Genomic DNA, 15761 nt, shown 5'->3' on the forward strand with positions numbered 1-15761 from the left:
AGTATGACCACCATGTGTTCACGTGATAACCACAGATTGTGCTAATGAATTGCTGTTACCAGTTTATCTGTGTCCTGTCATAGGCGTCCCCGCATTTCATATCAGACATGCTCTTAGTGGAAGAATTCTGGAGACACAGATGGTCATGTAACAGAAAGTCTGTAACAGAAAGTCTGTAACAGATTGTATGTGACAGAATGTATGTGACAGATTGTATTTGACAGAATGTATGTGACAGAATTTATGTGAAAGAATATCTGTAACAGAATGTATGTAACAGTCTGTAACACAGAACACAGGGCCCCGTGCCACAAAACGACCATAGCGCTAAGATGATCGTAACTCCCATACTTTAACATAGACTTGCAAATGTCGTAGCGCTCCTATTGCTTTGAGGAACGGGGCTCAGCTGAAAATCTGGGCGCGCATGATCCTGCTTCAACGTGTCGTCGCTTGCACAAAATTAGAGTCTCCCGACCGCTGAGGTTCCCGTACGGTTTAACATTCAAAATGCCAATATTCATGAGCGTTGTCCTGCTGCCTATAACCTCTCTGAACAGATGATATTGTCTTTCCAAGGACACTACACTATCAAGGTTTTTGTGCGATTCTTCTTTGCACAACAAAACCACGCCACGTAGACCTTGACATTCAATACGACATGGCGTTGCGTAAGCGTATCTAACTGTGGGACAGAAAGGTTTGTATGAGCACCTGATAGCTAAACAATTACTTTGATCATATTCAAGTATGTAGTACCTGTGTGAATACCATGTTCTAAACAAACACGAAAACATCCTGTTTCTGCGACTTGGATAAACAAGGATAACTAAATTGTAAATCGTAACCTTATTGTCAAGGTGATGTCTTCATAAATAAGTAGTGAAACACGCGCTGTTAAGTTTCCAGTCTAAGTAAACTTAGTCTCAGTGTACTTCGTTACACTCCTCAGTAGTTTGGTGTAACGAAAAGTACTGAGGATAAGTTTACTTAGACTGTTAAGTTTCAGAAGAATTTACAATTACTATGTACTATGTACACCGTAGGGGCGGTGGGGTAGTGGTTAAAGCGTTCGCTCGTCACGCCGAAGACCCGTGTTCGATTCTCCACATGGGTACAATGTGTGATGTCTATTGCTTGAGTCCACCGCCGTGACATTGCTGGATTATTACTAAAAGCGGCAAAAAACCATACTCACTCACTCACTGTGTTCCTGTTCAAACTTAAACAATCGTATGAGGTGTTTCGGTGGAAAATGACACAAGAGTCATACTAATACTTCTGTTTTACTCACAGTTCCCATAAACTTTAAGTGGTAGGCCTGATCTGTGAGATACTAGTACATTGATATTGGCGTCATATTACTACAATACACCAGACCCGTGACATATGCCAGTAGTAGGGAATGCGACTAATATTTAACACTATTCAACAGCTGTATCTTTACCCTTGACTCGCCCGAGCTATGTTGCGTCCATATTATGTTACTTATTAAACACCAGAACCGTCAATATTTCAGTATTGGTTTCGTATTTGTGTTTTACCCGAAGGCTAACCGTCCAAAATGTTTGAAAATCGTCCGACTACGCGAATTTATACTAAATTTGTCATTATCATTCATCGATAAATGTACAAAATTCGTAAAGCAATCCTCATAGTTACTAAGTAACGGCTCATAAACTTTATATACGTATTGATACTATTATAGCGGCCTACATTAGCAAGGAGCCGTACACATGAATATCTAGTAAGCTTTTGCCAACAATTACGGTGTGACCCTACAGGGTGACAAACACCAGACCTTTCGTTTTACTGAGCAATTTAGGGTGTGTAATTAACACGGCAGAACCTGAGTACATCAATAACTTCATCTTTACACAAATTGTATTATGCCAATGTCCGGCGTGGTTTGGTCTAAGAGTTTAAGGTTCAAACGTTTTAAGACCTGTAACCAAATATTGTCCAGAATATACTGAATACCACCCAAGACATGGAAGAAAAGCAAGACGAGACAGGGTTATGGAACAGAACACTAAGGACATGTTAATTATAATGATAATGATAATGTTTGCCATCTTTATGGGGTTTATCGAGACATCACAGTCTCAATCTTCTTGAAAATGTACTTTCTAGTTACGCCGAGAACACGCCTTCGCTGGCCTTCATAACCTGTGTCCGAGACTCAAATCTATTCCTTTTCAGAAGGCCAAAAACCTCGATAAATGTACTCTTCTCATTCAGTTTACGCTTGCATAGTGACCGCCTTGCTCGAAAACCACCCTTTTCAATAGGGTTGGCAACTGTAATTGATTGTCAGTATGTGTAGCTCCTCATGTCCAAAAGCTCAAAAATCGATTCCGCATTTCCTCTTAGTAAGGATATATATTTATCGACATATATATGTGTGTCTCTAGTTTATTGAGCCATCCGCACACACTACACACTGTACTTGTATAAACACCTCGATCCCTGTAGATTACTTTTCAGTCTTGATTAAATGTGTACTTACACATACAGACGTTGTGACAAGGACGTAATATACCCACGACATGTGAGTGCGAAGACTCCGTTGTTGATATGTGTCAGTGCTTCTTTGTTTAGAAAACTACCTACAAATACAGCAGTGGTTACAAAGATATGATATATCATACCCACGGCATGTGACTGAAGAGCCACTTGTTGTTTAACAGAGTATATGTCAAAATGGTTCGTTGTTAAGGAAACGTAGCGACCACTACATGCTGGATAGTACATACAAGCACGAGGTAAAGGTAATCTCTGTTTTAGTTCAGAATCCAGCATTCTATTGATGGAATATCTCAAACGCAACAACGCCACTGGTCGTCTTACGTAGCGGAAACACTTAGCATTGTTCAATCCAGCACTGATAGCCTGAGACGCCAGTTCCGGTATGGCCATGGTCGTAAAACGCTATTGACCGTGATGAGAGAGGCATGGTGCTTGCGTCAACAGATGCTGTCTTCATAGCTATACTGTGAAGGGATTCATCAGAGGAACACGTGCTCACAGGGCCCGCTTGTGGCAAGGTACGTGTGCTGTATCTTTGTTTTGTCAGACATTCACATCCTTGTTAAATGAACGTGGATAGCAAATCAGTACATCAAGTTGTCCCCCGGGCGCAGTAGAGACTTAACATATACTTGACATAGACTTAACACAACTCTCCCACCGCTTGGTTGTTCATAATCATAGATATCCCACAGTCATGATGCAGCGCTACCAGGGTCAGCTGTATTTCGGATCACATTTAAGTTAAAATGAATCAATAATCACTCAAGTAATGGCGTGTATATTGAACCTGGCCTGGAGCATGTAATTGTAACCGCATACTCTATCGTACTGAACGTAATTATATTTCCTCTAGCAGTGTTGGAGGGGGGAACTGAGGTTGTGTCATAGATAGCTTTCATAGATTTCACACTCCCTTCTATAGCTTTCACCAGTGAAGACATCACATTTGTATTATTTTTACCCTTTGACATATAAAGTTAACAAAATCCAAACAAGAACATGAGAAAGATACAGAATATTCCTCCGCGAGTTGTGCTCGACTCGGACGCAGATAGTGTACGCCAGTAGTTGCCTCGGTGTAGAAACACGAAACGGGAACATGAACTTATCTCTCCAAACAGGATTTCATATTACCACTGGCCTAATCTGAGTAATTAGCGTGTACCAAGTAACGTCACTGATGAGTTCCATGTTGGATGCATGTGATGAGTATAGTGGAAAGTTATCGTCCCTGGATCTACGGTTTATGGTGTAGTGTTCCCAGCTATGTGTTTGATACTGGCGATGCATAGATCTGCATCCTATTATCTTGCTCGTAGATAATTATACACATTATCCCATGGCGGTAAATGTTTGAATTATAAACGATATGTTTATAATGCTTTCCACTAAAATAAAATTATGAATGCGAGCGTTGGGAGGACAAAATGCTAATGAAAAATACAACATTCCCTCGCCAATTTATACACGTTTGAAACAAACGCACCAAATCATTTTGTTTTGTTTTGAAATATTGTTTAATGACCATTGAAACTCGGGTAAAAATGAAACGTGCAGCCCCGTTTTCTCAATAGTTTGCTCTCTCAAAAAGTCGTATTCGCCCCTGAATAATTATATCTACGTCTCTATATTGGGACAAAGGTGTAATATGCCGGGTTAATATGTCACCAGTACAATCAGGTATGTATTGCAAATGAGGATGGCTTTATAGACAGGATTTTATTCTGTTTTGTTCACTGAAACAAGGCGACAGATGATAATGTCTTGACATCGCCAATAACTGTGGACATGAAGCACACCCCTGGCAAACACAACACATAGCCGAATATAAATATTAGCTCAAAGAGTAAGGCGGATTGTGTTCCACATAGAAGGCGTCAGTGTGTTAACTTGGACTGTCCAAGTTTATTCACTGTCTGTACTCGCAAGGTGCTGAGCCATAACACAGCGACAACGTGTGTATCTTCTCCATATAAATATGTTTTGTTCATATTGGTTTCAAGTGGTACATGGGTGTCTATAATCGGGTCTGGTACCGGCGGCCGGCAGTAACAAATGTATTAAACTGCTACGCCAGTGTGTCGTTTTCCTGCATAATTCCTGCATTTAGATATTGAACAATTTAAAAAGAATTAATGTAGCAACGTCTTAGGCGTTTTTGTTACGCGTTGTGATCATGTATCACTTCCGCTTCCGGCCAAACAAAAGATCAGCTTCTCGCGGACGGACAGTAGATAGAAGGTCTCAGCTGTGTGGTACAGTCCGTTTGATGTGCATGTCACGGTCAGTTTATGCACAAGATGAAAATGACATGTTAATAGGGTACTTCCGTCAGCGACCCATGGGGCAACCAGACATGAGACCACCTGGTGGCGGTTACCGCATGGCCACCTGCTGGCCACTTCAGGAACTAAAAGGGACAAAGGCCATATGGCCAACTTTGAGCACGAACCGGTTCGTGAGAAACATTCCGTGTAAGTTTCTCGTGTTACAGTGGTACGCAGGGCGGGACACAATACACCGAATCGCACACGAGAGTTCGGATATTTGGAAATGTGTTAGAATGACTCACTCGCAAGTCCGGTGTAGTTAGGAACCTTCTTTAAAGCACTGCGCCCGACGTCAAACCGCCCGATGCCATGTTACGGTCACGGTTGTATGAATTCCTGAGTTTAGGTTTACATCACTTTTAAAACGTATTCTTTATTATCATTATTGGATATTTGTGTAGCGGAAATAGCTTTTTGTAGTTCTCTCATCCTTACGAGGTACCCAGTTTACAGCTGGGTAGACTGGGACTCATATTCACAGCACTTTGTCCAAGTTTACTGCACGTTGCTTTACTCACAACTAGGTGTTTGTACGTGTTCATATGACCACCATCTGGTCATATACCAACGGATACATGGGTTCTTTCAAGTGTACAGGGTTGTGTACTGTATACTAGGGGTTGTGTCACAGGTGCGCTCGAACCTCGCTGTGGGGAATTGAACCCGGGTCTTCGGCGTGACGGGCGAACCCTTTAACCACTAGGCTACCCCACCGCCCCTGCCAGGACATAAGAATGAGTGTATGATATTAAAACATAAGAACTACTTGATATCCGATGCAGTTCTACCTCACTGATATTCAGCCATAGTGTTAAGTAATAGTAATAAGTGATAGTGTAAATAAATGTATGCAGGCAGGTACTAATAAACATAACTTACTAATGTGAACCTATTGCACTGACGTGATGATATCCAAAACACGTAAGAGATTAGCAATACTTATACAATGTACTAGTAGCTGACTTCCTATTAAGATGTTACACAGATCGATAGTGTACGGGAATGGCAGCAGGGAGTTTTGATAAGGGCCACACTGAACAAACTCATCTTCATCTACTGGCACATCAGTAATACACTACAGTGTCATGCGTGTTGACAAACATGTACACATGTGACACACCACAGTGTCAGGCATATGTTGACAAACCGGCACATCAGTAACACACCACAGTGTTAGGCATGTTGACAAACTGGTACATCAATAACAAGACATAGTGACAGACATATTTTGATACGATGGTACATCTGTAACAAGCACAGGTGTCAGGCGTTTGTCGACAAACTGATACATCTGTAAGAAGCCCCAGTGACAAGCCCTGTGCAGGCACTACTACACCTTCCTCTACTACTACTACTACTACTACTACTACTACTGCTGCTGCTGCTGCTATACTACTGCTACTACTACTGTCTCTGGTGGTACTACTACTACTTCTACTACTACTACTACTACAACTACTACTACTACTACTACTACTACTACTACTACTACTACTAGTATTCCTGCCACAATGACGATAATCAATCCAATTGCATTTTGGCGAATGCAAATAGCTTTCTGACTATTATGGAAACGGGTTGTGTCGGTGTTATTTATCGTTAACAAATTTGCAAATTTACGTGATAGGCTCTCAAACACTGGTTGAATTTACTCATTTTCTTCCTTAATGACATGAATGAATCGATTTAACACTATCTCCAAGGACGTTCAGTGGAATGAGTGGACCTTTTCTAGACCCGAATCAATACGACAAAACGACAAAGCTCAAACCCATGTCTATCACATCCGCCAACACCACTCTCTAGGCCTGAAGAACAGGTAAGCTGGAAAACAAATGAACACGAAGGTAGGCGTGATTAGATTTCCCGTATGAGTAAGTGCATTATTTAACGTGCCCCGATTAAAGACACGTCCTTCACGTTACCTGCATATGAAATACGTCGTGCACCAGCGTCTACTGTATATGGGGTGTGCTGACAGGTAAACAGGGAATGAGACCTGTAACGCCGGCTTTTTTTCAAGTTTTGCTCTTACGAAAGTAAAAGGGAAAGTGAAATGTAAGTGTAAGTGTACATGGTATATTTCTGTCAATGATGCTTCACCTGAAACTAAATCACGCGACGTTTCTCATGTATACCGCGTCGCTTCATCTACATAATGGTAATAAGTGCAGGTTATGTTGTGAATGACTGAGGGCTTAAGGAATGAGCGTCTAACCTCACGGAATGTATCTTTTAATAACATCATTTATACACTTGGCATACTTTGTCAACTTTATAAAAGAGTATGCGTTTTGCAAAATATTACAATGTTGGCAATACCGTGCATAATTTGACAACGGCTGCCGTAGCAGAGTTAAAGGGTCTGTTCTGAGAGGAAGCGTATTGGGTCGATTCAGAGGGTGCGTCACTTCCAGCATTATTAGTAGATGTTGTTGTTGCCCTGCCTGTTGTTGCATAACAACAATGGATCGGACACCTTGCAACATATCAACAATAGGTCGGGCAACTTGCAGCATAACAAGCGTAAGGCACCTTGTGACAAAAAAACCCAACAAAAACAAAGGGTCTGTCACCATGCAACAAAACAGCAAAGTGTCGCGCTCCTTGCATCATAATAATAATGAGTCGGTCGCCTAGCAACACAACCATAGGGCATATCCTCGGGTCATCTCAGACATAATAACAACAGCTTGCGACATAAAAACAATGACCTGAGACTCTTGCGACAGGACCATACAACACAGGTAATCTAAGACAGAACAACAATGGGCCCTGCCCCTTTTAGCATAACAACAATTGTCCGGGCACCTTGCGACATAACAACAATTGCCCGGACACCTTGCGACATAACAGCAGTTGTCCGGGCACCTTGCGACATAACAACAATGGAGCGGGCATATGCTGAGTGTATGCTCTATAAATGTGTCGGGTACAGATATTATTATTAGTCAAGACTCTTAGCTGATTTAATTTCCACTTTGGCCGATGAACTCCCTTTGTTAGGGCTATTTATAAACCGTTAAGCCATAGGTCATGCGCAACAAATTAGTCGTAAATTTCAGATAGCATGTACATGTTGCCGAGTGTCTGCCGGCTGCAGATGAGGATGTGGAATATATTAGGCTGGTTGATGATGCTGGGCGTTGGTGTGTCTCTGCTATAACACTTGCTTGATAACCTCAACTTCCTGCTGTTGTTATGTACACGTACAGGCCACGAAGAACATGGTGCACTGAAGGGATGGTGTCACGTGGGCGATGTCTTCATCTCAACTTGTGTCGTGACTAAGACAGTAGTAGGTACCATGTGTGCCTACTGGCACATGTAGGCAGTAGTAGGTACCACCTGTGTCTACAGGCATATGTAGACAGTAGTAGGTACCACATGTATCTACAGATAAACAGTAGTATATAGGTTCCATTGTGTCTTCAGATAGACAGTAGTAGATACCACGTACATGTGTCTACAATCACATGTAGTCTAAATGTATCTAAAGGCACATTTAGGCAGTAGGAGACACCACCTATGTCTGCAGACACATGTAGACAATACTAGATACCATGTGTGCCTACTGGCACATGAAGACAGTAGGTACCACCTGTGTCTACAGGCATATGTAGACAGTAGTAGGTACCACCTGTGTCTACAGGCATATGTAGACAGTAGTAGGTACCACCTGGGTCTACAGATAAACAGTAGTATAGGTACCACATGTGTCTACAGATACACAGTAGTAGGTACCTTCTGTGTCTACAGGCACATGCAGATAGGAGTAGGTACCACCTGTGTCTACAGATACACAGTAGTAGGTATCACCTGTGTCTACAGATACACAGTAGTAGGTACCTTCTGTGTCTACAGGCACATGTGAGACTGTAGAAGGTACTTTCTGTGTCTACAGAGAGACAGTAATAGGTACCATATGTATCTGCAATCTCATGCAGTCAGTAGTAGGTACCTTCTGTGTCCACCGGCACATGCAGACAGTAGTAAGTGCCATATGTGTCTACAGACAGACAACAGTAAGTACAATCTGCGTCTACGGACAAATGTAGACAGGAATAGGTACTATCTGTGTCTACAGGTACATGTAGACATATGGACAGTCCTGGCTACCAGTGATATCTTCCCAGACAGTGATAGCATGTGTAGTATATATTTGCATGTAGTTACCTGTGCAAGAGTTGAGTATATGTCGGTTGACCTGCGTATCTATTACACACATGTGGTCTGGTCATAATATGCAAGTTCATACTGACTAGTGGACGATTTCAGAGACAAGGAAACTGCATATATGTAATCTTTAGATACGATGTGACATGTTTGCATTGCGTATTCACCTGGGAGGTTTTAGATGTGACACTTATGATACTGACAGGGCCAGCATCACGTGGACACCTAAATCACGTACATTTGAAGATAACGCCATGTTTTGTACGCTGCGGCCATCACAATAGGTGCATACATGACAGTAGAAAGCGGCCTTCAAACCGCAAACTAACATCAATTTCATAGTTGTCAAACTTTTGTCAAGACATAGGGTCTGTCTCTTTTCTCACTAACTTTTCCATTAAACTTTCAGTGTTGTCAAACTCGAGTTTGACATGTGAAGTGTTGTCAAACTCGTGTTGTTTAGAAAGAACCAACCGCCGTCAAGCTGAGGACATTGAGTTGGGATGTGGGCGAGGGCATGCGGAGTGAGTGGGGTTGTGGGTTGTGAGGCGTGGGTTGTGTGGTGGTGAGGGAGTGTGGTGTGTGGGATGTTGGATGTGGGATGTGAGGTGTGAGGTGTGAGGTATGTTATGTGGGATGTGGGATATGGTGAGTGGAATTATTATTACAATATACACTTGTCCGGGTGGATTTTCATATCTGTGTTGTTTGTACTGAGAAGTGAAAGTTCTCTACGATTAATGAAAGTGTAGTAAGTGTAGATGTAGGTTAAAGGATGAACCAATATATCTTCAAACCAGATTCACACAAAATACATATCCTTGTCATTCCCAGTGCAAATTTGATTTAAAAGAGTACTGTATTGATCCTCAGATTGTTGAAGTCTGTAGCAACGCAACTATTCGCATGGTTGACACGGAGACCCAATGCACGTCAGGTTAGGCAATATTTTTTATCCGCATCCAGGTATTTGGCTGTCAGTGTCCTAGCAACATACTGATCTGTCTTGTAGCTGTCATCATTTTTGACGTTGTTAACACGAATGTCGTCTTATCTGTATGAGGTCCGATGTCGGGACGACAGGAATACTGCATGTCTGGAACCCAAGTTTTTGTAACCTGTAGATAAATATGTGCATTGTGAAATTCTCACGACTGAACTTTGATGGACCGATGAACAAGTCAAAAGAAGTAAACACTTGAACGGACACTGAAAAGACTTGACTTCCTCCTCAAGAGTCAGAGAGATCCGACTGACAGACGTCAGCCATGCACAGACTTCATGAGTCAGCGAGATTCGACTTGGTTCAGCCAAGTACTACTCCTTGAAAGATAGGAGGGTTCCCGCCAGACAAAAGGGAATCAGTATTGCATCTGAGATTTTAAATAGCAGTGGATAACAATCTTATGAACCATTTGTGAACCGTGAGTGACGGCACAGTATCCACTGCCCCCTAAACTCGACTGCCCCTAAACCAGACTATGGGAAGTCGAACCCTTAACAGCGTCTCAAATAGCTGCAAACTTTCATCAGGCTTCTAATGGTAACAGTTACGGGTCAGCTTTTAGAAATCGTATACGTGCACGACCACGAGATGTATCAGTTACAGGTCGGCGTGTTGTCACCATACGTCAGTTGCACTCAGCGTCAGTTGTACTCAACATCAGTGTACTCAACGTCAGTTGTAATCAATGTCAGTTATACTCAACGCCACTTTTACTCAAGGTCTGTGTACAAAACGCCGGAACAAGTGTGACTGTCACTTGCCTCGATGATTCACACTGCACATTGCGCAACCTTTGCTTTCCCGTATGCAGAGTGTCAAGGTCGACGTTCTGCTACCAGGACGCCAAGGCTGGCGGTCACAGAGCACGAATCGTTTCCAACTCCAGCGACTCGTCATTCATTAGTGAATACACAATGTCATGTATTACATTGTTAGACGCACAACATCCATAGCAGTCACGCCCACCACTGAGACCAGACTGTCCCCCACTGCGCACGTCTGTTACTTGATATCAACGTCTTAGGCATCCTATAACGTCAGCTGAAAGCTATCAGCAGAACAGGACCAAAGCCTACAAAGCCTGACATCACCAGACCCAAACGCCTGCAATAAATATCTGACAAATCATAACGATGCTATGAACTAAGTGTCCCAATAGGTTATGATCCTTTAAGTCATTGGTGGTCATTACAGTGGATCACCATGTATCATCTCCGGGATGTATTGTGTTCCGAATTCGTCCATCGCCAATCCTCTTACTAGAAACCAGTATCTCTCACAATTTTAAAATTTGCTGAGATATGTTCTAGTCTCCCCTAGATTTAAGTATTAGTAATATCAAGTTAGATTCAGTTGGCAATGTTCTCAGTAAATATCAGTATAGAAATCCCTATTCAGAGGACCTTTGTTGGCCTAGGTTAGATTTGGTCTTCAGCAGCTTTGCTTGTTGTAAGGAGCGATTAACGGGATCGGGTGATCAGGCTTGCTGACTTAATTGACACATGTCATCGGTTCCCATTTGCATAGACGGATGCTCTTGTTGTTGGTCACCGGATTGTCTGGTGCAGAGACTCGATTATTTGCGGACCGCCATGATATAGCTGGAATATTGCTGAGTGCGGCGTCAAACAACAATCCTTTGAGAGACTCGCACATGTGGTGTGTAATTCCTTGATCGTTTGTTTAGGATTACCTATAGGTGTATAACTATGCTTATCCGGCTTTCTAATGCAGTAGATACACATTAAAGTTCATACCTGTAGCATCAAAGAATTACCTGCTGATCAAACGAGGTAAGGTGGCCATCGGAAATATTTCCATTAAGTCCCATGTTATAAGCTGCAAGACAGAAACTGAAAGGGAGCTTGCGTCGATCACTGTGTTAGAACGTCATTATTGTCGGATATGCGATCAGTTGGTGATCAGTTCATTGTTCTTTTAAAAGTGTTTTCTGGATCAATTATCATAGACTGTTTTATGCTTTCATTGATTCACTTGTCTCTTTATCAAAGCACGCAGGCCATATGGTGGTATTACATTTCAGGAATAACCTGGCTTCCGTGCGGTTTAGACTAATTTGTAAACCAAACATTTATTTTGAGATTGTTGTGGTGTTTTATTTACAGTCTGACCCCTCTGGGGGCTATTATTAGGCCTAACGTTGACTTAACGAATCTGTGTCACATTTTCTCTCTGTCCCTTATCCCACGACACAACCGCCATCATCCACTCGGGGAAAAGTATTTTGAGAGTCAGAACAATGTATTGCTTCTTGATGGAAACAGACTAAAACGCTTTGTCATCTCATTTATCTCATGACTGTTTCTATTTGTTTGAAGAAACGAGTGGCTTTACATGTTCCAAATGAGTTTTGATGCAGTGAATAGGATTCAAAGACACGGACATTTAGCTCCATTCAAGTCCGAATCATTTCAGTCCAAATGTTTGAGAAACGGTTGTTACTTTCTTAGCGCTATACCACAATACAAGCGTGCTAGCTGCTAGGCTCTAACAGAGATGCCCTAGCAATGTTTATCCCCAGAGACACAAGCCAATTGTTCAAATGTTGCAGTGGCGTGACCGTCCTCTGGAACAACACAGTCTTTACTTGTTATGAGAGAATTATATCCTCCTTGTGTGGACGCTCCGAGACTACCCAGGGATGATACACGACAGAGCATTGAGAGGATAATGTATATGATATTTTTTAAAAGAAAAACATGAGAGGTATATTCTCCAGAGTTCAAACTTCATTGTCAGGACGTGCTAAACCAAAACAGGTTAGGCTATAAATACAAAAGTATTACTTATCACGCCTCTTACTGAAAAAATGGTATATCGCCATACTGTGTGATTATGACCCTTTTTGTCTGTCTATAAAAAGTAACTCGGTTAAACGTTTGTTTTCGTGTTCATTGGCTATTTCTATGACAACAGTACCTGTTCGATCGAATGTACTTCTCAGTTTGGAAAAGATGAAGCGAAAAAATCCACTCCAAGTTATAAAGCTATATTGAACCCAAATGAAGTCACACAAAAGTGAAACCCAGATTAGTAAGTTGAAATGCTTCTTTACACGACTCATTGTTTACCGGTCGGACTTGTTGACTCGGAACAAGAAAATCGCTCGCTATTTGCCGATGTTTGCCGATGACGTAAGTGTGAGCTGCCGATGTTTGCCGAAGTAATAGCCATAAACCGCTGTCATGGCCGTGGTTGTTTTTCTATGTAACAACGAAATCTCAAAGTCGCTAACACTCGGGACTTGAAGTTTAGTGTGAATTCAGGTATCAACCCATCGCCGCGGGTTCACACAGAAATTGTTGCGACTGACTCAAGTCGTATATAGGGTAAGTTGTGAAGAAAACGTCTATATGTCATACAGAATTTTTATCGACGGAGCTTTAACGCAGTGTTATACTGACTATTGAGTTTCAGCTACAGTACATGTATGATATTATTTTATTGTCTTTTTATATTTTTTTATCAGTTTTTGCTCTAGATAAATAATTTTGCTTTGCAAAAATAATTTTCGGTTCTCATTATGTATTACGGAAGGTCATCTGCTGTTGTGAACATACTACCCGTAGTTTGATGGAACGGGATCACATGTGGTGAATATGTACTCCCTTGTGTCATGGGACATGGTAATCTATGGTGAATATGTTCCCTTGTGTCATGGGACATGTTAATCTATGGTGAATATGCACTCCCTTGTGTCATGGGACATGGTAATCTATGGTGAATATGTACTCCCTTGTGTCATGGGACATGGTAATCTATGGTGAATATGTTCCCTTGTGTCATGGGGCATGGCAATCTATGGTGAATATGTTCCCTTGTGTCATGGGACATGGTAATCTATGGTGAATATGCACTCCCTTGTGTCATGGGACATGGTAATCTATGGTGAATGTGTACTCCCTTGTGTCATGGGACATGGTAATCTATGGTGAATATGTACTCCCTTGTGTCATGGGGCATGGTAATCTATGGTGAATATGTACTCCCTTGTGTCATGGGACATGGTAATCTGTGGTGAATATGTTCCCTTGTGTCATGGGACATGGTAATCTATGGTGAATATGTTCCCTTGTGTCATGGGACATGGTAATCTATGGTGAATATGTACTCCCTTGTGTCATGGGACATGGTAATCTATGGTGAATATGTACTCCCTTGTGTCATGGGACATGGTAATATATGGTGAATGTGTACTCCCTTGTGTCATGGGACATTGTAATCTATGGTGAATATGTATTCCCTTGTGTTATGGAACGTGATTTGCTGTGGTCAATACGCACTCATCTGTGTTATGGAGGGCGATCTGTTGCATGTTTACTCCCTTGTGTTAAGAAACGTGATCTGTTGTGGTGAATATGTACTCACTTCTGTTAAGGGGGGTGATCTGTTGTGGTGAATATGTACTCACTTCTGTTAAGGAAGGTGATCTGTTGTGTATGTGTGTTCCACTGAACAGTCCGTGTACGAGACAGTGAAATATGAAGTGTGTGTTATATTTTGGTAGGATCAGAGTTGGTAACTATTGCGATACTTCGATAGGTTCACGTGAGTCCCTGGCGTGTTATGAGTATATCTGATAGGATGGGATGAAGTGGCTAGTGTTTTCTGTTAATTGAGAGTAGGTGATCAATCATGATTGTATGGGATAGGAAAAGAGTTGGTGACAACTGCAGTGAAACTGGAATTGGACTAAACGTCATCTGGGTCTTGTTATGAACTGTGAATTAGACTGGCATTGTACTTTGGTGAGCTGATCAGCTGTAATTCGATCTGTACTTAACTGGTCAGCCTGGTACTGAAGAATGGTAGAAACTATGTTAAAACACGTGTCGTTATGTGACCATTAAGATCGTGCACGAACTGTGATTAAGGCAAATATCAAGCTTGTGATCATACTAATGTGTGTAGGTGGTGTATATGACATGGACATGAAGTAACCAGCATGGACGCATTCTTTGCACTGTGTTCCTTTACTCTATAATGGATTTCCGAAGCCATGACGTCATCTTTCACAAACATATATTATAAGTATATCCATTGTCTGAACGCTAATACAATGAACCCCAATTTGTCAATAAGAACAAGCGTCAGTGTTGCGTGCCAACATGAAGCACATGCTGTGTAGCCAGCCGACTGTGTTTTTAACGTTTAACGTTTTAGGAAGTAACTGAAGCTTCCTCACGGATGCTACGTGCTTTACTCCCGGGGAACAGGATGCATTTAGGACAAGTTCCTTTTCTGGAAACTATGACATTTCACAGATAGTCTCAAACTGACAACCACTCAAAAACAGTGGTTTTTTTATATTTTTTATTGTTTTCTTTGTTTTTTTAATACAAAAGGATATATTCCAGCTGCTAATGCCATAATATTTTAGGTAACAGTTACATGGGCCATTAAACAGCGATAAAGTTTCTGCATACTTAAAACACTTAGTTTCATTAGCGTACATCACCCCATACTTCACTTGCTGGTGTGGGAAGTTAAACAACGTTTGCCACGGAGAATCCTTAGATGTGTGACCGTGTTTGGGTGCGTCACTCCTGAATGTTTCTATCCCTTATGTCCTGCCCAACACCGAAGCACAAATGTGATGTCACCTTAGAAAAACTACAACAGTTGTTGTTTTTGAAATAGTTTTTTTTTGTTTTTTTTAGCAAATAACTACAGAACAGGATTCTGTTAATGCTAAC

At 41.6% G+C, this 15761-nt stretch overlaps 1 protein-coding gene across 2 annotated transcripts in view; it reads left to right on the forward strand.

The window, feature by feature from the left end:
• The window catches only part of LOC137274170 (beta-1,3-galactosyltransferase 1-like), a 40801-nt gene that overhangs the window by 2890 nt on the left and 22150 nt on the right, over positions 1 to 15761 (forward strand). Inside the window, exon 1 of one of the 2 annotated variants that reach the window (XM_067807208.1) lies at positions 2895 to 3047. The exons of the other annotated variant lie outside the window; for it this stretch is intronic. The gene's annotated coding sequence lies outside the window, so the exon portion shown is untranslated. Of the gene's footprint in view, positions 1 to 2894; positions 3048 to 15761 lie in introns of those variants that run through there. 2 annotated transcript variants of the gene reach the window in all.

Source organism: Haliotis asinina, chromosome 2 (genome assembly GCF_037392515.1).
Source record: "Haliotis asinina isolate JCU_RB_2024 chromosome 2, JCU_Hal_asi_v2, whole genome shotgun sequence".
Taxonomy (NCBI): Eukaryota; Metazoa; Mollusca; class Gastropoda; order Lepetellida; family Haliotidae; genus Haliotis; species Haliotis asinina.